The sequence below is a fragment of the Chroicocephalus ridibundus genome, chromosome 2, assembly GCF_963924245.1.
Source record: "Chroicocephalus ridibundus chromosome 2, bChrRid1.1, whole genome shotgun sequence".
Lineage (NCBI taxonomy): Eukaryota > Metazoa > Chordata > Aves > Charadriiformes > Laridae > Chroicocephalus > Chroicocephalus ridibundus.
In genome coordinates, this window is record NC_086285.1 from 97,445,769 (window position 1) to 97,471,508 (window position 25,740).

General features: G+C 37.0%; 1 protein-coding gene across 2 annotated transcripts in view; it reads right to left on the reverse strand.

The window, feature by feature from the left end:
• Positions 1-25,740, reverse strand: part of GALNT1 (polypeptide N-acetylgalactosaminyltransferase 1) — an 85,827-nt gene that overhangs the window by 54,000 nt on the left and 6,087 nt on the right. The window contains exon 2 of one of the 2 annotated variants that reach the window (XM_063326266.1): positions 6,147-6,316. The gene's annotated coding sequence lies outside the window, so the exon portion shown is untranslated. Of the gene's footprint in view, positions 1-6,146; positions 6,322-25,740 lie in introns of both variants that reach the window. The other variant, XM_063326265.1, reaches the window with a different exon arrangement.

A 25,740-nucleotide genomic window follows, 5' to 3' on the forward strand; every position in this document is an offset into this window, starting at 1 on the left:
GCAAGTTCACCATTACTCAGATGAAACAATTTGTTAAAACTAAGTAATTTTAGCTTCCCTAATGCTGGTCATGCAGCTAAATGCTGGTTCCAAGGCTATTTTAAGAAATAAAAAGCTGAACTACACAAAATTTCTATTACAACGGGATAGCTTCACAGCAGTCAAGATTAGGCTATTAGTATACTATTTGCTGTCTGCAACAAAAACCTGTAAACACCTCCACATGTTTTAGATATTCAGGCTTATGACACGATGTAACACAGCATGAAGACTTCTAGCCAAAAGCAGCATCACTTGGCCTTACAAGGCATATGTTCACTGAGACCAAATGCATGCAAGCAGTCAAGAATTTCTAATAATCAAGAAGTCACACATTCTAAAGACTATTTTAAATCATCTGACAAGTCCAAGATGAGCTATAAGTAGAACAGGCGAGCTGACAGGACTTCTTTTAAACTTAAAATTCCTGCTGAAAAAAAAATTAGATTTACTATTGTGAGCAATCTTCTTTAAGAAATCATATGCACTAGATTAGACTACGTGGAAGTAAAAACACAGTAAGCTGTTCCATATTCTCAATGCTCATATTTTCCATCTTCCTTTATTATGTTTCTGCATAGTCCAGAAAATCAAATTTACTTGCAAAAATTTTTAAAAGTTCTACATTAAAATGTGAAACTGCAAACTCAGTTTTTACCCAGCTGAGACTGAACTAAAATGAATCCTATCCTTATCAATAGATCACTCTTTATACAGATGTGTCAAATACTCAGTAGAATTTTCTGCAGATGATACTTTTTCCTGTCTGCACATGTCAACAGTTAAAAACGTCAGGTTGCATTTGCTTTTGAAGTACTTTGAGGAAATAAGCAGATTCTTCTTGAAAACAGTGGTGGACACAGACAAAGGGGGTTGGAATTTACTCTCTATTCTGCTATTAAGATAGAAGAGAAGAGAACTAGCAACTCCGGTGTCAGTATTAAAGAATCACAAATTTCAAGGAGAAATCTTTGACTACTTAAAGGTCAGAAGAATTCAGCTTCACTAGCTACACATTTTTCATAGACAAAGACATAAGCAGACTACGAACAATCAAATGAATAATTCCTTTACAAGGCAATCTTGAAACCTTCATACATTAGGAGAAATTGTGAAATCTAGCAAGCTAAGTCTCAAATGTTCTAAAATATTCAACCTCCATAAAGCTTCTGATTATTCTTTAGATATGTATCAAAGCCAAAAGCTAGAGTGGTATAAAATTGTTCATTAATTCTTCAAACACTTTTAAAGACGGCAGAAAATTACACAGGCAAATAGTCATCATTAAGGATGAATCACTAATGGGCAAGAATTTGAATTAAAGAAAAGCAGAGTCAGCTAATTAGGAAAAAGATTATAAAGGAGATTTCTGCAAACATAGGGTAAATTGCAGTGAACAGATTCAACCACGCTTATGTGAATAACTGCAGAAACCTCTAATCCTGAATACTTTCTATTGTAGATTACAAATCCAGAAGGGGAACTTGACGAATACCAAATACATTCAAAGAACATTTTTTTCTCTACCTTCATTATATGTGGAAAACATTAAAAAAATGTAAGTGTTCTACAAAAAAAAGCTTTGAAAACAATACAAGTAAAGAAAAATTGATGTTACATGCTGGGGCCATAGGGTGTTTATGCTAGAAAAGCTAGCTGAATTCTGACTAGAATAACTACAGAACCTGCTGACAAATCAAATACAGGCAGGTATCAAATTAAAAAGTGATGAATAGGAAAATGCATGTGAATAAACATGAAGACTTAAAGAATTAGGAAATATAATTTGACAAAATAAGGATGACAATCACTTAACTCATGGTGGGTTAAGTTATCTCAAGTAAAATGACGAGTGGTAAAGAATTCAAAGGTTTTGTTAACAGGTTTTCTTCTCATCCCTTTAATCTGTGATGACTGACAGTACAAGAGAATTTACAGAACTATCAGTACTGTCTATTTTGAACAGCTGCAAAGGGGACAGCTGTTTTGGGACATTCTCACAACAAAAGTCTACCCTCCCTTTCCTTTTCATTGTGTCTTCCTCTCTGATATTCAAGCAAGCAAACTATCCTTAACTCTCAGACAGGCAGCAGCTCTGACCAGTTCTGTTCCATACACTCCTTCCCCCACTGCTCTTACATCTACATCTCCTAGCTTGCCACCATACCAACAAAAATGAAGATAACAGGTGAAGCGGAGCCAGGATGAAAAAGTGCTTTTCTGTTGCTGCTTGAATCAAGACTTCATAATAAAAGGAGGAGGAAGGAGGAGAAGTTAAGACCCCACCTGCCTAAGAAATATACAGCTGCCCATATGTTCCAAAAAAAACGGAAGCACACAGTATTCACCTATCCACCAAATATGTCTTTCTGTAACTGTAAAAGTAAACAACTATGAATGGTGGACATAAGCCTAGAAATTTTAATTGACCGTAGACATACACCTAGCCCATTATAGGTTATCAGCAGGCAGAGCTTCCACATTCCACTAAGGGGAGGGGAAAGAATTCAGTTTGACCCACCCAGGTCATATGCCAGTCCTAATGCAAATAAATGAAACGGTCTTTACATTAGCAGTCCCTAGAAATATGAATACATGAAAAAGCTAGATTGGTAAACACCAAAAAAAAACAACCACAAAGCACAACTGAATAGTCATGAAAAACTGGCAGAAATTTGATGGCAAACAAAAAAAAACCCCAATATATGATCATCCAGCAGAATAAAATCACTTTTAATTGCAGAATACTGAGACTATATAGAAAAAAAACCCAAAGACTAAAAAGGACAAGAAATCCAGTCTATTAATTTTGTTGTGAACAGCTTTGTCCTCTCCTCCCCTGCCCCAAACTAGATATACTAGAAAACCTTATAAAAAAATATTTAGAAACCAAGACTTCATTTGCTAGTGTTTACAAACAAACAGAACACTTGCTACATTGAAGCCTTTTCTCAGACCCATCTCCAATACTATGGTAAATATTTTAAACCTCTTTATATTCACTAGAGTAGTATTTTCAAACAATTAAGCAAAAAAAAAAATCCACTAGGTAAACTTGGTTTGCTGAAACTTAAAAATACAAAGTATGAACGCTGAGACAACAAGGACTTTGCATTTAAATCCAGCCAAGTGTAACAAAGAACATCTTGGTTTTATACTTTTTCAGAATGAGCTTTCATTTGCACTCTGGACACACCATTATAAGAAGTATACCATTATTAATGTGAGAAAATGTAACAAGAAAGAAAAACGGTCTATATCAAACAGGTGGATATAAATTTAAAGAAGCTCTTGGGTAGCCCTGTCAAGTCACTGTAATCACAGCACTTGTGCAGGAAATTCCAGTTTGGATTTCCAAAGGTTAAACAGAACCACTGAGCATGCTTCCCAACTTTCAAATTCATCGAAAAATTAAAAAAACTGACATTCAAGTTCACATTTGATCAAAAGTACTAGTGTGGAAACGGTAAATTGAGTTCTGCAGAAAACAGCAATCCGGCTTTGTTAATGGCTTCAAAAATCTGTACTTTTTTTAAACAAAAACAAACCTATCATGTTTTGAGTTCCTTTGTAAAAGGAAGTGCTAGAAAAAACAAAAATCAATAAATCTGAAAAAAATCAGTTTTCACTTAGATCATGGAAGTATTTAAACAAAGTCATTTTCACAGGAAAACACTACATTTTCAGCATGCTGTAATAAATGCTTTTCCAAAGTGGCTGGATTTTATTTCTTAACTCTCTAGTAGAAAAATGGTAGATTCGCTCACTTGTTAAATTTCAAGACTACGGTCTTACAGCTAATGATTCCATCTGGCTTAACTTGCAAGTTTTCATCCTAATATGAGAAAGGCTTGACAAATTTAAATAAAGTGGCCATATCAAGATAAAGGTATTGCATCAGTAAGGGGGAAAGAGTAAATAAAATTTAGAATGTGTTATTTGTTGCACTGTGCAGTGGTCCAGAGAAATCTGAAGAGTGTGATACATAATTTAAGGCAGAAAGATTATTTCTTGAAAGAGTTCACTTTTAAGAGTTCACTTTTTTTTCCAGTTACCTAGAAGACTGATACTAACAAATTTCTGCACAGTGCCATAGAGAAAACAATCAGTATAACAATAGGTATGGCAGATATGTATTAAACTTCACTAAATTACTTAAGTTTCCTCGCATACTCATGTGCTTATTACTTTGCCATTTTTTTTTGCAGAAGTTGTCAGGCACTTTGTAAAAAACAGCTAATGTATTTAATTTGACGTATCACTTTTCAAGGTATAGAGCTGGTAGCAACTTAAGCTTTTTTTTACAATTCAAAATTCATACCTGACTAGAAGCCAAGAGAGAAACAGGTCACCATAAAAAAAGTTAATGCGTCAGAAAACATTAAGAAAGGAAATATGATGTAACTGTTTTGTGAATTCAGCTATACATGAATTGAAGACCTCGACATTTGAGTAATACAATCACTTTTTAAAATTTAAATTAAAACAGATACTTTAAAAATCTCATTTAGAATTCTGTGCTTCAATTAATTTAAAATTCCTTTTCAGTAACTTTTCTGAATTATTTTCATCTTCTTGTAAGATACTGGAATCTTTACAACGAGAGAGAGCAGATATGCTTGAAAAGCCATACTACGTGCTTGAAGTTCCACCAACACACTACTGCGTGAGTAGTTGGTACTCCAGGTTCTCTCTCATTCCAACATGCCAGACTTCTGCTTTGCCAGCAAAAATTTACACAGCAATGAAGAAACTCAATCAGCGAGCTGATATAGCTGAAAAATAACCAAGAACAATTGTGGTTTTTCAGCTATACCAGTCTCCCAGTGCAGACACAGACCAAATCACATATCCCCCCTAAGAGCACTCAAATCTGTTACCTCATTAAACTCACCATTATAGTCAACCACCACAGAAGAAGTGGCTGGGTGAGGGTAAAAGAAATATCAGTGGACGTACAGCTTGAGAGGCCATAAGCAGTAAATCCAGAAATAAAAAGTTTGCTCTGCTTTTTTTTCTTACCCTAATTTTTTTATTCTGAGTAGCCTCTACTATATTATTTAACCGTATTGGGTAGTACTTTTGGGTATATTTTTCCCCTCTCCCCTAAACTGATGCTTGTTCAAGCTGTACTTTTTAAGCACTGAGTTTAAGAGTACATGACAGATTAAGATCTTTTGAAGTTGACTGGAAAAGGCTCCACTTAGACCTGAAACGGGCTTCTCTCTTTCCCCCCCCACTGAACCTGAACTTCAAACTTGTCCCCAGTGAGCTCTTCAGAACTCGGTCTGTGAAAACTAACCTTATGAAAGGTGCTAACGGGTTTGCAGGAAAGACAAAAAAAAAAAATCAAGGTGAAAAATAAGCACAAAATGTCAATACCAAGGATATCAGGCAGAGGACAACATTTAAAACACTCAATACAACTGAACTAGTTACGAAGGAAACAGACCTGTCCTACCACATCCATCTTGTCCTGTTAAACATCGGTTCTCCACCTTGTTTCAATCAAACTTAAAAAAACAAAAACAAACAGTAGCAAGTGGGAGGTGCACACAGAGAGAAGGCTTGACATGAACTTAGTTGTTAAACACCTCATTGGGCTGCCAGTGACTACACACTCGTAGTTTAATAAGTCATCTCTTGTCTGACAAGGATGCCTTAAGGGAACTGTGTTTACTGTAGAAACACAGAAAATGAAAAACAGGCTTTCTTAGTTCAGCTGGATGGAAAACTGATCTGAATTCCAGCTGATTGGCCTAGACCACTCTTTTCCAAATGATATTATACTGAGTAAAGGTAAGTTTAGGAGAACTAAAACTGGGGTGCTTTACCCACTTGGATATTGTACGTTCCAATATCCTGAGACAACCACAGTAACCGATAAGTTAGATCTCTAAAGAGATTCTTATGGACACCTGTTTAATAGCTGCAGACAACTGAACTGGCCCAGCGGGACCCTGAAGGAACAGAAGAAAAGGGAATATGCAATGACAATGTAGTAGCATACATGCAGTATCCAAGTGCTCCCTTTGCTCTAAGATACATCCAAAGCAGACAGACCTGACCAAAGCATCAAAAACCCCTGGATCACATTTTGTACTGACCTCCTCTGCAGGTTTACAGCCATCTGGATGGTCCACTAGCACTGGTGGCAAAATCCCAATACATTGCTGTAGAGTGCCTGTGGTAGGAACCATAGAGCAACAGACTGGCCTAGGCCATTCTGACATGAACGTAGAAGCACAAGAGGTCTTCCATCCACAAGGTCTTAAGGCTGTCCTAGAAGAAGAACAGAAATTCAAATAAGTTCCCCACTCAATTGTGGCAGAGCTTGAGGTGGAAGGGGAACGGGAAGAAAGTTTTCCAGCATTTAAGACTTCAAAATCCTGTGCAAGGGAGAAGGAGCCAAAAGACTGCTTCTAAAAAGAGGCAGTGAACTAAGCCTGTGAGGAAAACAACATATGCAGGGTAGAGTGGAGAGGTGGAACAAGTCATCAAAATTTTTTAGCCTTTCAGATGATATGATTTAAGTGGGAGGACTGCCTGTCCTCCCAAATAAGCATTTATCTATTTTTGAGTTCTATATATGTCGTCCTCTATCCAATCATGAACGCTTAGCACAACAAACTATGAATTGTTCTTGATAAGGCTAAAAAACAGCCTCCTCAATGGCACACATTCACATGAGCAGCTCCCCAGATGATCATTCTTCTGGACTAAGTTTTGCCATACATATCCTAGTTTATAGATGCAGGGATTTTTTCCACATTCTTTCATCTCTCGCCCACAAGTTAAACGTTAGCATCTATAATGACAGCTTTTGTAAAAAAAAAAAAAAAGTGTTATTAAACTAACACAGACCTGATGCCTAAGTAATGTTTTTTCACTTCTAAAAAAAAAAAGTGACACCTGAAAAATGATGCCTGAGCCTTTCCCAGTGTTATCTGTTAACATTTTAGCAATACTGAATGCATTCCTTCAAATCTCTTCCTCTACCCTGTTAATACAGCAGTTTCTGAAGGAAATTCTGAGCAGCTGAGAAATAAACAAAATATCTTAACAGACAAGAAAGCAGATTTTTTCAATTTTTAATGCAACTGCAACTTGCCTGCGCTTAAGTAATATTTGCCATATATTATGAGCTTATGTGTTGAATTTGCTGTATTATATACGAGGCTACCAAGTTAATTCAAGTTTATTGCTCTACCTGTTTAAACTGTTAGCTTTATATATTACCTGTCCAGACGAAAAATTATGTACAAGGGAGGAGAAAAAAATAAGATGCCAACACTATGGTAACATGACAGTATGGAGGAAATACTTGGTAAGGAAAGCTAAGATTGGCAGTGATAGAAAAGATGTTTATCAACTGCTTATTCTGAAACAAATTATTACTCCAGTACTGAGGCAGGTGAAGTAAGTATAATACTTGGCAGTTTCTCATATTTTTTTTCCGTAACAAAGTAGAAAGGGAAAATGCCTCAACTCTTAATTTTTTGTTCTCCATTTGAGGATAGATTACCAAAATACTGATGTAGGAATAGTAAGCAGTTCTGTATCCACAGAAGTGGCTTACAGGCTGAATTTTAGAAGAACTGGCTAAGGATCTCCCTGAAATAATACCTATTTTTGCCAAATCTAAAAAAAAAAAAAAAAAGGAAGGTTTCAAAGGGCCAGAAAAATACGGATTCACAAGATGACCCAAGACATACCCAGGAGGACACCTAAAATAAATCACGTGATTGTTACCTTTCTGAAAGTTAAATATTAAGAGATCATGACATAATTCTGAAGAGACCCAACCGCCTTTATCAAAGCAAATTAGTCACAACCTTCAAGAAGGTTAAACGCACAGTTTTCTATGATATATATGACTAGGCTCTACACATTGCACTGTGATATGCAATATGAAAAAAAAATCAGTGTTGCTTATGTTAAATTAGCTTTTTTTATATCACTTTTCTTCAGTAAAAATCAAGTGCCTTACAGGGGTGGAGAACATGACCCATTTTTAACAGATGGGGAAACTAGTCCATTACTGATGAAGTGGCTGGTAAATCTGGGAGCAAGTTTTTTTCTAACCGCTCAAGAGTTTTAACTGAAGTGTCTATCTATACATCTCTCTGGTTAGATGAAGATCCACCTTTTAGCAATTTTGCTAATTTATATAGTTCTTCAAAGGATCCTAAGATGACAAGCTTTTTGTTCAGTGCTGTCCAGACACTGGACAGAAAGAGCTCTTATAAAACATACAAACAAAAAGCAAACAATGAGAGCAAGACACAGAGAATGGTCCATGTGGCCATTAGTAAGCAAGGCACATCTACCAAGGGCAGATGTTCGCTTTTTTGTAGTGAGCTTCCACACACTTAAAAGCTTATCGTTTCCCTTGATCTTTTCTTTGGGTTACAAAAATGCCAATTCAATCATTCTTTCTACACGTACCATCTTTTATAAATTGCCAGCCATTACCATTACCCTCTGGAGGCAAATTAACTGTGCCTACATCTTTGTTGAAGTACAATGGCCGAAACTGATACAGTACTTTGACCTTACAACACAGAACAGAGCAGAAGGTTCAACTCTATGTCCTTCAGATTATACCAGCATCTATTCATGCTAATACACACCCCCCCCTCTTCTTTCTGAACAATGCTGCACTGTTAACTCTCATTTCATAATCCATGGTTTGCCCTAGATCGAGGTGGCAAATGGGGTGGCAGGAACAACTTCAACAGTTGCTCTCCATCTTTTACTTTTATGTTATTTTGACCTAAATGTAAAGCATTTCACTTATTCTTCTACATCACTATTCTTTCAGGCCATCTTTCCAACGTTCAGGATTCTTCTGAATCCCAGTTTTGCATACCTGCATTTATTTCCAAGCGCATCTTATCTTCATATTTCATAACCATATGGTATTCCATTACCCAGTTCATGAACAAGAACAATAAGCTGAAACAGCTGCACAAAATCCCATACAATATGCTTTCCCTTGCTGAAAGTGAACTACTGAAAAATAAAACTCTGGCTACTGTTAACCTAATGATTTTACACACATCCTAAAATAGCTTTTTTTATCTAGGCCGTGTTTCCTTAGCTTGCTCTGTAAGAGTATCACATATGGCTTTCTCCAGTCCACAAGCTTCCTGTTGTAGAGGAAGTTAGATTGGCTTGATTGTGCGTTTCTGATCTTCACAATAAGCCTTCCAAATTTGCTTCCCTAAAATGCATGTTCAAAGAGCAGACTGTCTTACCTGTCACTACATCCCTCCAGTGTGTTTCTACTCTAGCTGTATTTTCCATTATATCTTGGCAGGAACACAAATTAAGGCACAGTATTCACACAGAACTGGCTGGTGATTTTCTTATGGTTCTGACTAAAAACAAAGGTCATTTTAGCCAGAAACAGGCAAAAACCAACCCAAACAAACAATGTGAAGAGGATGCACCGTGCCCTTTCATTTTCTTAGAGTGAATCTTAAGTAACCCCCAAAAAGTAACAACCTACACGCTGCTGATGTGGACAGGCAAGTGGGTTAGGAGACCTGGACCAATAACAGGATATGTAGGTGAACAAAAACAAGAAAGCATCTGCTGCAATAGCATTTATGACTACTTAGATTAAGGCTACCAGTAGCCATTAGCTTTCAGTGCTCCATACAATGTTACGATACTACACAATTTAAATTGAAGACTACTTCGGCTTTAAACTCTATATACAAACAGCCTACAGACTTCAAATGAAATTGTTGGAGCTAGGATTTTGGAATTTGGAATCCACGCAGCTTCTGTTAATAAGAAGTTCTCACATCAACTTCAAATATTTCACAGGATGAAAGTTAGATAAGGATGATTCTAGGCACAGATCTCCCTTGCCAATAATTTTTACTGTCCTGTTTTATACTCCATTACCACCAGCTAAATGTTCTGTCATCACATGCAGCAGACCCTCTGCACAGTGTGTGCTGTAGCTTTTGCAAGTGGTACCTAATAACAAAGACAGGTTTTTTTGGAAAATTGACTTCTCAGGGGAATCCAATACTCTGAGCTTTTATTTAAACCTGAACAAATTTTAGCCCGCCACTCTGGTATGCTGACCAGATTCACAGACACAATGTTTGCAGACTGCAAAATGTAACTGTCTTGTATTCAAGTAAGTGTCTATACTGAACAATTTCAATATTTGCATTCCTATTATTCAAAGAACTTCCTTCTGACACATCTAATGTTAATAACAGCAACAATCATGCAGAGCTTCTTATGCACAATGAAATATCTATTCCTAATTGTCACTTTTTATCCCACTTACCACTTTCACCTCTTCCTAAACATAATATGGATTGACTGTATGATTTTTTTTCAGTCATGCATTATCTTCCCAGTCTGTACAGTCGATTTCTGTTTACTCAGTGACACACCTCCATACACAGGCAATCATACAGCTGCCAACGGTACGTAGCCAACACCATTTCATCAGCTCAGTGAAGTGGTATGACCCTATACATGGTCAGAAACGTCAGAGCAAGGGAGTGAAGAAGAAAGAGTGAAAAGGAAAGAAAATTACTAGCCTGCCATGAAACTCCAGAGAAAACAGAGTTATAACACCGAGAAAACCACATCTTCTACCTGTTGGTCTTGAAGTGACCAACAATACATATAAAAAAGAGCATACAACAAAGCCACCACAGTTTTATTCCATAAGTCTCCATGGCTTTATCTTATACAGAAAGACAGCAAGGGAAATAATCATTTGAATAAGTCTTTGTTAATGGAGACAATCCAAAGTTTTTTTCCTGCATGCAATTTGTCAGAAAAAAAATAAGATTCATGGGCATAATTTATAAAACAATCAGCAAAACACAGGTATATGTTCGACAGGTGTAATGCACATACTGCTATCATACTGTCTCCCCAAAACTTATAAAAAATTGTCAAGGTAACAGTTATTTCAATCCACCTGACACCTAAAGTGTGTGCCCTTACGTTTATTTGCCTTCATCAATAGTTCAAGCAACAATTCTGGCAAGTGCAGCCATGCAAACAATGCAACCTTCCTCTCACAGACCTCCTGCCACCTTCTGGGGACACTGGCTTAACTCAACACAAGCCAACACTCGCAGTGTGTAAAAGGGACCAAGAGTGGTTGAACCCATGGTTTGGTGGGTGTGTTTTTTGGTTTGGTTTTTTTTTTTGGTTTTTGGTGTTTTTTTTTTTCCAAGACAAAAAAAAAAAGCTAATTTTCTGCTTTGCTGAGTACTGCGCTGCTGGAAAGCACAAGGAAAAAAAATACAAATACAAGACAATCTACTGCTCTGAACAGCAAAACGTCTCTACTATCATATTCAGCATCATTACTAAATCTCTTTGGACTGTAAGGAATATCTTTTTCATAATTCATTCAAACCATACCTACACAGAATTGCACAACTTGAAAAAGATAAAAGCCATCTTTCATAACCTTACTACTGCTCCCTAGAAAGACAAAAAACAAACTACAGTTCCGTAAAGCCGATGGAAGTCTTTCTTAACTATCACGATTTAAAAACATTAGTAAAGCAAACAGCAAAACCAGTTTATCTTGATAGCGTTAATGTACATCAGCCCTAAGTATGAGCATGGAGCATCAATGGTCCAGGCATGCTCGCCTTCAGTGGGACTATCAACAAAGAGTTGTGTGTTGACTGCTGCGAGCTGGCAGACACCCTCTGCACCTTCTCTTCAGCCACCAGGAAACACTACCCTCATTGTTTCACAAGTATGCAAAGTAACCAGCACGGATTCATATGGAGGATGTGAGCCATGCTGCAAAATGCATTAGACACCTCTCAGCTCCTTCAGTTAACAAAGCATTCACTATGAAGGAACCCAGAAGTCAAGAAAATAAGATGTAGTGTCAACTACAAGTTTTCCGCTCATTTTGTTTGTTTGTAAAGAGTGGGTAGTTTTTCAGTAATATTTCTATTGTAACAGGCTATTGAAAACTTAAAGACTGAGCTGTACGTCCCCCTCAAAATCTCCATCTTCCTATCCTATTCCACAGTAGTTTCCAATCCCAGTCTTGTCTTCTCTCCCCCTACTTGTGAGAGCTCAGGTTGGACCAGCAGCAGATGCACAATCCTTGACATTACAGACAACGCATCTCCTCTACACAAACCACTGACTTTGGACCTCACTGACAACTCTTCACCACAAGTCATGTGAAGGTCAGGAGACATCAGATAATTATTGCTTACTGTAACAGCTCAAATAGTTATCTTCCTCAAAAAATGTGTGTATGGCAACAGCCTTAAACCAAGCAGCAGCAACTAGGCAGAGTCACCAACTCCCTCCAGTGTGCCAAATGGCATTAACCCAGCCATCTATGTAGATGCGTACGTATAGAAAGTGGATTTCTCCATTTAGTTGTTATGGATATGGCTCAACTTCCACTTTCAGAGTAGTGTTGTTTGCTAGAAAAAGTGTACATGATGTACATAATGTACATGTACATTAACACTGGCAACAAACATAGGATCCCTTTAACCGAGAAAGACAATGCTTTCTATTTAACCTTTTCTAGTCTTCCCTGACTCATCAGAAAAAAGTTCCCAGACCTACTGATGAAAAAAATCCTATTTAATTAGGAATACGAAATAGTTAAATACATAACTATATTAAAAATCAACCACAGCTGCCCTCAAATGTTCAGTAAAATTGTACGCCCTATGGTACAATGCTTTCTTCAACATTGAGCAGAGTGCTTCAGGAAAGCTACCTGCTATATTCTCAGGTATCATCTCAATTGAATAATTTGTAACCTCTTGCTTTCTGTCTGATAAAAAACAAAACACCAAAACCAACCAACCAAACAAAAAAAAACCCAAAACAAAACAAAACCAACAAAAAAACAAAACAGTAGGAAAGCTTACAAGGGGAGGGTGTGGGAGAACAGAGTTTAGGAAAAAAAAAATGTACTTGAGTTATTGTCATACCCATTTTCTCCATTTCCACTGATAACTTTTAATGGAACTACAGAGAGTGAGATGATAACAAATATTTCCCATTACCTCTGAGATGATCAGAGGGATGCAAAATTATGGACATTCAAATATACTGCTTTAATCGTGCTTAAAAGATCACAACCTCAGCCTTACGAGGGACAAGAAATCAGTTTGCAAGTGGCAATAGGCAACTGTGGAAGAATAAAATTATAGCAATCTGTCCTATACGTAGAGAAATGGAACTACAGAATTGTTCTAACCAAAGGCTTAGCTGTTTTGGAGGTCACACACGGTATTATAGTGTGCACTAAAGCATATTACTTACAGTGAGAAAAGTGGGAGGGGGAGGTATCTAAGCAAGATCCTAAGACTTACCATCCACAACTGGCAGTACTTGAAATAAATCAACTGATACATTTGCAAAAGCAAATGTCAAATTTACACAATGCTTCTCAACATTTACAAAGAGTCTCAATGATGTAATATTTTCTCATGAAGATAATAAACAAAGTGTGAAGTGGTAGAAAGTCCCCAAAGTAAAACCGCTGCTCTACACATCTAATTATGTCTGTTTAGACACTGAGAAATCATTTCTTCCAGCACTCCGGCATAAGAGACAGTCTACTGTCTATGCAGCTCTGTACCTTCATTGCGCAGAAATATAAATACTGGAGTCCTTACTCTAAACCAAATAATTTATGGCTGTACACAGAGCTAAAAAAGGCTGTTTACATATTTACTAACTTAGGAAACAAATGTAACCATAAAAAAACCTCACAAATCAAATAGGAGGTATTCTTTTGCAAGATGTAATTAGCACTTGTTAATCAAAGAGGAAAATGAGAAAATTGCATTCTTGTCCACAAGCTTTTATGAAGCCCTATATTACCACCCATTACAACACTAGTCCCCCAATAAGTAACAGAAATATTAGAGACAGCTGTTTAAGAGGTGAACGAGCATATCATAACTCCAAAGTCTAAAATAACACACCGCTTATTAGGAGGACTTTAACTCAAGGAACAGGAAGCTTACAGCACATAAAAGTAAACCTTTAGGAAAAAAAAAAAAACAACAAAAAAAAACCAAAAAAAAACAACTTAGCCTAGAGCACAGAAGTAATACATAGAACCTCCCCTAAGAAAAAAGCCTGGCCTGGGGACTCAGTTCTTTGAAAATATTAATGCTCCATTTAAAACAAAAATTTTGTGGCGAGGGAAAGAAATGGCAGTGAAGAGGGAATGGTTTGCTGCCTTCTGCCAGATTTAAAGCATTTCAGTAAGACTGTCTGTCAGTGTCAACAGGAGAATATGTACCCTAAAACAACAAACTGCTTGAGCGAGCATATGTCTTCATACACAAATACTAACCCTCCCACAGAAATTCTAGTTTCGGATATCTTCATCTGCCTCCAGGCAAAGCTCTGCTGCTTGCAACAGTATCTGAAATTTGGCTGAGCTGACAAATGACTATCATGTCTCATTTGCAAGAGCAGGAAGATCGCTTTAAACAAAAAAAATTCTTCTAAGTAGAAACAGGCAGGCAAACATTTTCTGGCTTCAGGTGAGATAATGGTCCCTATTTCAGGAAGTTTTGTTTACCACAAAGGAACACAGGAAACATTACGTTATCAAGTTTCCAAAACAATGGATTGAGTTAGTAATACCAATCCTAAATTCTTTCTTGTCCCTTTCTGTAAAATCAGTAACAGGGAGTTGAAACAGAATACTGAGACCTATTAACGCTGTCATAACAAGGATGAGGAAACTACAACAATAAACCAATGAATTAACTTTTCTAAAAAAAGCACTGCTGTTTTAATGCAGCCTTTGGCAATGCAGCAATCCAACAAACAGTTTCCAGAAAAGTGCTGCAAATCTTAAGGTTTCTTCCTAGAAACACCCTGTTTCACTTAGTTTACTAATTGCTGAGCCACTCAGCTATTTGCAGTGCCTTTCCTTTTACAAGCACAAACCCAGAAGATAGTTCAGTACGCAGGAGACAAGATATGCAGTTTACATACACATCATGTCTAAAAATCAAGAAAAAAAGTCAAGAATGCTGAAAATCGGCACTGCAGCACAAGGAATGCACAATACTGTCCCCCAGTCCCTAAGCATTTGCTTCTATCCCCACACTCCTTTCTGACATCACCACATTTGGGTACAGGTTAGAGCTAATTTAGCACAGAAATGCACTGCAATCCAGAAAATTTTGCAATCTATTTCACAATACGTGCCTAAGAAAGGGAAAGAATGACCTGGAAAGACCGTTTACTTCAGCCGCAGTGGCAGACCAGCGTGCTCACAAAGCTAACCACCTAATTCTTAAATTTTGAGACCTGCTGTTGTTGTTACACTAGATCTCAACAGGCCCATTATGTGGAAATTACGTCTTCTATTTTCTCTAATTGTTTGTTTTTCAGTTATTCTGTATCTGTTTTCTGTCTCAATTTAAACACCTCTTTAGCAGCTGCTGTGGACCAGGAACATTGTGAATTACATCATAACATCACGAGAGAAGGATTATTAATGTGATACCTGGCAGGCTGCTTCAGGGTCTGAGAAGCTTTCACTATTGGGAATTTCCATCAGCTATTCAGATTAAATTCAACCATTTAGCATTTTCAGTAACTGTAAATACATCAGCTGTATAAACTGTTGCTTCCCTAAACCACCTGGCTACTTCAGGGTTGAGGATTATTTCTTGTTTGAATATTCTAGAAAGGGATAAAACAGGAATCTTCCATATAGAAGCTCATCCTGGTGTACACCAAAAGTTAGGTAGCAATACGAAAGCATTCAGAATGCTTTCAGAATGCATCCAGAAGTTCCTAATCAACCCCTAAAAACAAAGCTACTAAACATAAAATAGTGTAACAAGTAGGCTAGGTACTCGCTATTTTGAAAGGAAGGTCTGGATATAGACACTATGATTTACAGCAGAATATAATCTGAACATCTTAATTGATAGCAGGTATGCTATACTATAGGACACTTCAGCAAGCACCAAAACGAAAGAAGGCATCTTTTAAAAATACAGTTAAATAAGAAGTAATGAAAACATGAATGTGCTACTTTTGTTCAATCTACACTGAATTATTCTTATTCCTTTAGAATGATGGGAAAAATCTTTGCAAAGTACTGTACTGTCTTAAACCACTTAACCCAAAATGTTTAACTTTACCTCAAGACAAGGATGCAGGAAGCTCTCAACACCTTTGCACACCTCATGATACGCCAAAACAAAGCCTCCCAACTCATTCAGCTTTCAGCTCAACTGTTTGACAAAGTCATTCCCTTTGCAAACCACTTCTTACCATTGGCTCATGTGGAAAGTATCAACTAACTTTTTTGGTGTACATTAGGAAATGTACTATGTTTTTTAAAGCCTCAAATCCAATTCATCATTAGTAACTAAACTAGAGAAGCCGTACCAGCTGAAAAAGCATTTTTAAGTTCTTCCTCTGCAACTGAAAACTTAGGGCTTCCCATTAACTCCCTGTGAGGCTCCCATTAAAACAGAAGACCATACATTTGTAAAAATACCTAAGCTGTATTTCCATTGTATGATACATGAACATTTGGATTCAAATTACTTGGATATAAAATTAATAAGAACCAACTTATAAGTAGCCACTCAAGTGCTTCATCAGCTTCAAAAGAACAGCAAATGCTGAGAACAGTTATTTGCTTTGCAAGCTGAAGTGTTGCACAGACCAAGTATACTCAAACCACTGATTTGTCAGCATTGCCCTTAGATTTGCACCAAAAAAGCGTTCCACACTTCCAGAAACTAAGTTCTAAATAAACTCTAAATAAAAAGATGATGACTTAAATATGATCCTTTCAGCAAAAGCCTTATCAACTTTCCATATTCGTGGAAAACTTATATACAGAAGGGAAAAGTAAATTTGATTTGCAGTACCATAACAACAATATCCTGCTTACTCATCAAGAATGAATATTGCAAAAAGTTCACAAAAGACTAAAAGTTCAGTGCTGCCTTCAGCACATGCACGTAAAAAACTACAAGAATACAGACAGCAGGTAAATTTAACTTCTTATATAACTATCTTGTCTGTCTGGTTTGGACTACCTTGTGATGTTTTGCTCAAGAGACATCATGTCTTATCAAAATCCATCAACTGTCTTGTCTAACTTCTCAACAATTATTACAACACACCCCAGGGCTATAACGGTGCGCCCTATGCTGTAAATGAAAGCAGACAATACAAAAATGTTCCTTTTTTTTTTTTTTAGGTTTGTGTTTCCAGAAAGCACAAGCAAATATAAAAAGGAAACTAAGTCCTATGTCAAGGGTAAATGTTATTCTTGACAGAGTCAAGAGGGGCTGGAAGGAAGAAGCTGAAACTGAAATTGGCTAAACACGGTAATCATGCTACTCAAAATTTTCACCTGCCAACAGGTAGATTCTCCCAGGTCAACATTTCTGCATTCTCTTAATGGTTCTGGATTTGCAAACTCTCTCTTAGTACGTAGCTTGCTACATAACTGCAACCATCACTATTTGACAAAAGAACTAGGGAGATACTATTTAGCCATTTAAATATTTTTGTTATTTTCTAGACCAAGGCGCATTTTATTCTCTCTTGCCAACTCTTCTGTTCCCCCCCCCGGCTGGTTTTCATTTGCTCAATTCCTGTTTGCCTATACTTGGAGCCCCCAGCACATGCCTTTAGGGAAAGTATTGACTAGGAGACTTCCCAGTGCTGTTTGTAGCTGTGGTCAATTAAAAAGTTGGGAAGGGGAATGTCATTGCTTCCTTCAGACCGCCCAGTGCAGCTGTCCTGGGAAGGCTGGACATCACAGCTTTAGTCTGATCAACAGGATCTTGTAGCAGAGTTCTTATTTCAAAGCTGTTCAGATGTTACCAAAGACTCTAATTCTGACCCACCCTCAACTACTTTTAATCATTAAAAGATGCTTGGTAACATGGCTTATGCCACCCAGTCCCAATTTTCCTCAGTCTCAAACATTTGCTCTTTGAGGCAATCTACTACTTTTTAAACAGCCTTCAACAAAGCAATGTCTCGTTACCAGATTTTATTGTTTTTAAGCAGAGGTCTAGCCTTTGACCATTTACCGCTTATATACTTACTGAAATAATTACAAGCTGAGGAACTCATAGTACAGTATTTTAACACTGTGACTCAGTCATATCCTTAAAAAGCTTTGAAAAGAACGTCAATGACCTAGCAACATTAGCAGAAGGAAAGGAAGTTTGGATGTAACAGAATGTATTATATTACATATAGTTTGCAAATTTTCATTTATACGCTAAAAAAAAAAGCAATCCCTGTTAGGCAGATCAACATAAACACATAATTCAGATACCATTAGCAACAAATGAAAAATAGTTAAAATACACCTAAAGACAACCTATGCTTTTTCCTATGATTTACTCATTTGAAGGCTTGAAACAACCAACTCTTTTGATGATTATCTTTATGATGCCAAGAATGTTGTTATGGTGTTATGTATTACATGTAGAAATAGAGAATTCAGGCAAAACACAGGAGTGGAAGTATAGACAACAACAATGTTAAAAATATGTCCACACTTACATTAACTTTTCATTTTTTAGTAACAATGAAGTCCTTAAAATCATATAATTTAGTGGCATCCAAATAGGAAAGTGAGAGATTATCATAAGTGGTCATACTATTAATTTGTAGTATAAGGTGGTAAGTCTTTCCTAATAGCTTCTGGGACGCTACAGTGTAGAACACATGTCCACTAAAGAAACTAGGTCACGACTAAATACCCAACAACTGAATTTGAAGAAAGTCTGAGCAGACAGTTGCTTTATTAATTTTCTCATACCACCCTTCTGTCCAAGTAGCTGTCACAGTTAAGAAATAAACCTCGGTTTTCCCAATAGACAAAGGTATCCAGTTTAATTTCAGTGTAGAAAATACTGGCAGGAAGACAGTGAATTGAGCTTCTTTATCCTTTTTCCTCCTAGTAGTCAAAGTAAATAAACCAGGTTATCACACTCCATAATTACATCAGTCTACATACTTTACATGTATGAACAATACAATAATCTTCTCTTTATCTTGTCTGCAGTCTGCTTTCCTGCTGTTCTCTTTGGTTTTTCAAGAGAACAGGAGACAGCATACCTACAAAACAGACACTTTATAAGGTAATTATTTCTCCTATGAGCAGATTTCAAACTATTCTCATTTAAAAAAAAAAGACAAAACAAAAAAACCCCCTACATTCAGCAAATTCACATTTAAAAGTTCATAAGTGAACTGTGGAAACTTTGTATCAGGGAGAAGAAACATGACCAGCTACTCATTACTGAACCCAAGGTGGTTTAACTTTTTGCCCTATGTTCTTCTAAAAAAAAAAAAAAAAAAAACTACGCTGTAGCAGCAGCTGGCTACTTTTTTATAGTTTAAAAGGCCCAGCTGCAGCAGGAGCAGCAGCACACTGAAAAATACCTGATGGCATTTCCATCCTTAGAAAAATAAATTACAGCCTATCTGCAATAAGCCCTTGCTAAAAACCAAGATATCCTGCCATGTGGAAAGCAGAACTTGTGGCCCGATCTCCCATAGATTTCAGTGAACAGCAATAACCTCAGCGCCTTGCTGCTCTTGCCCCTTTCGAGCTCTCCTTTAGTCCTACACCCCCACAACATCCATTCCCCACATGATACTATTATATCTTCCCCATGTCTCCTAATTACCAGACCAGCAAGAGATACCACATGCCAGGGCTTGTTCCAAGGTTGAGGTATGCCATCTGGTCAGTCAGAAACATGGCTCACTGCTGAGCTGGCAGGCTAGAAAAAGAGCAGGCAACCCTTGAGCTCTTGGGTTGTCTGCCTTCTTCCTCAGCATCAGTTTTCTACAAACTTGTGACAACTTAATATTTCGAGGGCTTTTGCACGTGGACTGTATGACTAAAAGCAGCCTACAAACTGGGGGGGAGGTGGGGGACATGCGGGGGAAGAGCGATGGAGGGCTGAAGGTGAACAGCGCAGGAGATCAAACTGTGTCAAAAGGCAACTCTTCCGCTCCTGCCAAAGTGATTTTTTGATGCTTGGCTGGGGCAGGCATTCACCCAAACACACTATTAGCTTTTATAACTCAGACTACCACAGGGCATGATGTTACCATATTTGATACACAACGAGAAAAAAGACAAACTGCAGGCAGAGAACAGAACGCCAGCCAGCAGCGGTATGGCCGGGGAAATGCCCCTTCTGTCAACTGAAGACTGGACATTTGATCCATACAGATGCGGCCAAAGCAAGTGCAATCAAGTTTTTCCAGACGTCCTTCAAACTTTTTGTGTATTAAAGTTGTGTCTTTAACTTCCCTCTCTCCTGAAAGATCCATGTAAAAATATTTATTTATAACTCTATTAAGCATTCTTTTTGAAGATGAACAGAAAACAGTATTTCTTCCATTACATTCTTTTACAGTAGATACAAAGAGTCTCAGGCATATACACTGTTTTAAGATAGAAGTCTCTTAAAAATTCTCTAGTCTATATATATTCAACTTTATAAGCTTGCAGTTTATGTTCCTCCGTAAGCATACAAGCTTTTATAAATAAATACTTTTTTTTTTTTCTTATATCTGAAGCAAATCCCTTTTGGAAAAGGAAGATAATTCTTCAATAACTGTTTGCATAAGACTGGCTAAACTTTCTCCTTCTTGTATCTGAAAGGGACTGCTCAGCCCATGACAATGTCCATGATGCCAAAGCGGCAGCAGTTCCAGCCACCACCAAATAGTCCAGCTAATCCCTTTTCCCCCAAACCAGAAGACTCAGACTTGGAACCCTCTAAATACAGTGTGTGTCACTCAGGCCACTGTGTTCATTTCCTCTTCAATATGCCCAGCCATAAATAGATTTCAATTTACTTCAAAGATGCCAGTCGTCACTTTGCTCTTAAATAAGTATTGTCTCCCTCTCCTGACATATCCTAGTTTACCTTTTATGGAACGGTTTCATACATTGTTAAAACGCAAAGGAACTCAGTAAGTTATTCAAAATACATTGAAATATCTCTAGTAAATTAAATTATGTCAAGAACTCACACGCAACGGAAAATACAAGACCTCACACCTTTTCCGAATACTCCAAGCTCCAGTACAGTAAAATGAACATTCTCAGTAAGCTCACTTGGAGGTAATTTTCTTTTCTGAAATACTTGAGTTACACTAAAAAGAGTTATGATTTTCTGGAAAAGGCTGAGCTTCACTTTCAGACAGCCAGGTCTCTTAGACACGTCAAAGTAGGTATCAAAAAACTCAAATGGCTAGCAATATCTATTATTTTGACTTTTTAAGATGCATTTATCTGCTCCCATTCTTGAATCATTAAATTAATGATAGACCCAACCACTCGTTACATACCCAAACAAATGGAAGAAATGGAGAAATCCCAAATTATGGAAATCTGTTAAACTAGTGTGCTACAACAGTAATTGATAAGAGCTATTTTAAACTAACAATTAGCCAGCATGTTGCAAGTGACAGATACAGAAGCAAACAGTCTCTTAGAATAACAAGAAATTGTTCTTATTTCTGCTCTGTAGAAATAAACTCTACAGCTCATCCCTGCAGACGGAAGCAGTAGTGATTCATAATTTCATTAGCCTCCACAACAAAAGATGGTTTGATTATAAGAAAGATGGTATCAAATATTTTTACAGCCTCGGAATTGAAAATTTAGCTACGAGGATCCCAAGGTCAAACATTCGATTTGGAAATCGGTGCCTGACTTGCATGCTATTTAAGTCTGGGCTCTTCTGAATAGAAATGGCAATAAAGCAAGCCTGCTCATTTTAAAAACCATCCCATTGTGGACTCTTTGTTTAAAAATGCTAGTGATCCAAACTAGTGGATTAGTGCAAACTAGTGACTGCAACTCAGTGCTCTGCAACGCTACTGCGAATAACACGAGGTATGCTATAAAAAAAATAAAAGGCATTGTTTCCTGGCAGAAGCTGAGATATTTTATGAAGTTTTCAACAAAGAGGAAAATGTGGTTAAAAGAGTCCTTAGATGTCTTTCAAATACACATAACACTCATGAAATATAGAGAACCATTGTTTCAGCTCTAAGAAGTTCTCAGTGTGTTTGGGAAAGCACAATTTTGGGGAAAAAAAGGAATAGTCATGATAGTCAAAAACTGCATAAGAAAGCTTTGATATAATCCAAAGCAAGAAAATTACATATTATTGTACTTCTGTGAATCAGATCACAGCTGAGATTGGGACAATTGGTTTCTTGCACACAGCAGATGTCAAGCATTAACTGGTTGAAGAAGAGTGATTAGTTTTCCTGGACACGGAAAGACAAAATAAAATGTGCGATTTGACAACTCTGCAAAATCCAAAAGGAACTAAAAGAAAGAAACATAAAGAAGGAAGGAAAGAAAACAAATCATTCCCAGAAACAAGGGTCATCTTTTCCGGGTTTTATAGGTTTTCTGTTTAAAGATGTAACAAGTTCAATATACAAGATTACTTGGTTTCTTTTGGGCATTGGTTATCTTACATTTTTGAAACTTAACTACTGCAGATATAACATTTTTATGATTTAGAACAGCAGTGCCAAATTAGATATATAGCCTGACAAGCATATTTTGATAGAGAAAAAAGTCTTGTGCTGAGTCCGCATTCACATGGTAAACATTGCTTCAAAGCATTTTAACCAGTTCTGGTTACTCAGTAGACTCCTAGAATTGCTCATATTTTTTAAACACCTTTTTTCATTCAGTCAGATGAAACCACAGCAGAATAATGCGAACAAGATTATGAAATAGTACTTGAATTTGTAATAAAAAAAAAAGCCTTCAACTTTTAACAACTGTACCATATGCCTTTTAAATATAAGTGATGATTTTTCAGATGCTTTTCTCAGAGTAATTCTGATTCCGCTGTACTGCATTTAGGTGTCTTTCTTCCAACTACTTTTACAAGAGTTGATGGATTGTTTAGTATTTTCTGCAGGAGTCTGCAAGTGTCCGCATGGTCGTGGTACCAATTTTTGCCTCATTCTTTAACATTCTGTACAACAAAGTAGTATTTCAACTACAAACATACAAATTATTTTAGACTTGATAAAATAGTAATGCAGCTCTCAGCAATTCAATGAATCTATTCACAGACGAACATCAAATACAGATTTTAGAGCATGTAAAACCTATAACAAACACTATTATTTTTTAAAGCTTACTACCAATACTTTTTAAGCTCTCAGCACATTAGAGTTATTTTGAAGGCCAGATTATTGACCGTTTACTTCTGGAACTCTACATAGCTGAAGCAGTCCTTGAGGCTGATGTTGATCTACACACTTTGGAAATATTTTAGTCCAATGTTCATAAAATCTGTGATGCCACACGTTAAAACTGATTTGAAGCTAAAAAAATATTTTTGATGAGTACGCCATCTTAACTTATCAGCAGCTGCCCCATTCTGTTCTGCTTCGGCAGGGAACTTGAGCTTTTACAAAGAATAAAGAATTCCTGTGCATCCTTCCTATCACATTATTTTCACTATTCACTTTGGTGCCCAAATAAACCAGAGTAGAAGTTAAAAAAAAAAAAAAAAGGACCACTGAGCAGCTTGGAGTTGTTTTCCCAGAGTTATCTTAGACCACATTTCCAAAACATTACCAGTCTGTAGTCTGTTCTTCACAGAGACCAGATACTTAAATTAAAGCTAAGTCTCAAGCAAATGCAAGGTTAACTTACTGGACTTTCCTATCCTATCAGCAACCCTTTTTATACACAAACAGCATTGGTGCAAGGAATAAGTCATGATAAGAACTAAAGGCCTTTCAACGTCTGTGAGAAAATACAAAGGCTGTGTAATTTTTAATCTCCATTAAGGCTCCTGTAGTTGGTAGTGCGCTTTCCTGCTCCCTGAAGTTACTGAACGACTTTGTATTTTTCATGCTGTTTCTCAGACTTTCAATTCAGAATAATAAACCACAAAATCAAATACTTAGAAATGTCAGCCTGAAAAAGGACTTCAATTTTATAACCCCTCTGTGTAGGCAGAGGGTCTTAAGGGGTGAGTTTGATTTTTCTTGAAATATATATTACAAATAAATGTATTTAAACTGTAGTACCTCTGCTGCACTTTAGGAAGCTTAATATTTGTAATATGATGTGTACATGTCTGCACTATCTCCAGAATTTGAAAACGGAAAATAAAATACGTTTACTAAACCATTACTAACTTAAGTCCTATATTTCTTGAACTTCTGATCAGTGATAAAATTGCAAGATTATATTGGAAAAGGTGTGAACAAAGTCACACACTGCTTGCAGGAGTGGGTTTTTTTGGCTCTTCTAAGTATATCCGTTATTCTAAGTATCTCTTTTTGAGCAGGACCGCACTGGTGTGCTGTCTTCAACCATTTTTCAAAAGATAAAGATGGCAGACTTTCATTTCATTCACATGATACTATAGACAGTAGAGTTTAAAACCACAAAGTGGTCTTAAAAAGAATTCTGTGCAAATACATCCTTAACTTCTTTATGACAGTCACTAACTCACAAACTGGACGTTCAAATTGGTAGTCCAATCAGCAGAAACTGAAGTAATTTCTTTCAGAAGTACTGTCTGGAGACAATAGTCAAAGCTCAGTTTTGCATCTAGAATTAGGATTCGGCTTCTGTGTTTGAAAAGTGTATCAATCCCAATTACCCTGAGTACACAATGAATGAAAATTAAATAAATCCATTACTTTAATTTTAACTTAAACGAGTCCTTAAAGATACTTAAAAAATGCCCCATTGGTGAACATGCTCTCTTCGATGTATTTAATGCAGAAGCACAAAGAAGAGGATATGCACATAAGGCCCAGGTTGTTCTTAATGCTAAATTATTCATAATGGTAATCAAACTGACACATGTCATGTACAGTGAAAGCACAACTCTGACCAATCCTATTTTTTCATCTCCAACTAATTTGCACTTGGACCATATGAAGATTCAGAAGCCTACTGTAGTTGGAGGGCTTAGGGGTGTTAAAAAAAAAAAAAGCATCACCTAGCAAAGGTAAGAACTGACCACAAGAAATTACACCTGCCTGTCACCCACTTTTGGCTGGGGTAAGAGGCAGCTTCAGGCTTGGTCTTAGTCCTTTCTCATACCGGCCACTCTAGTTAAACTCATTTTAGAATACTGTTGTGGGGACAACTCATTAAGACCAGTACTAGATACCTCTTTCTCTTTACAGAGGTCCATGGTCATTTCATCAATTTTTCATTCTGCTTTTTAGTCAGCTTCTTCATTCAGATATGCAATGAGCGCTTGCACATCTCTCTCTACACACTCACGATTGATTCCAACCCATTACCAATATTCCCATCCCCTGGTTTGTTCCTCACAGAACACTCCAAAAAAAAGAAAAACAACCACAATTTGTTTCCCTCTCCCTGTAAGCATCCTGGCATTATCACTTCCCTTTTAATTTTCAGTGTAATTCTGGTTATCATTCACAATTTGTACTAAAGCATTGCTAGCATACAGAGCGCAGGCTTAAATGGCACGGAAAAAGATAAGATAATGATGACCCATGGCTACAGAAAAGTAAACGTATTCCAACTTGAGTTCTTCAGGCTCTGTTGGCCTTCCTCATGTTGTGCCTGTAAAATGAGGCTAGTATTCCTGTATCCTGGAGAACTACTTAATGTGAGATATTTATGCA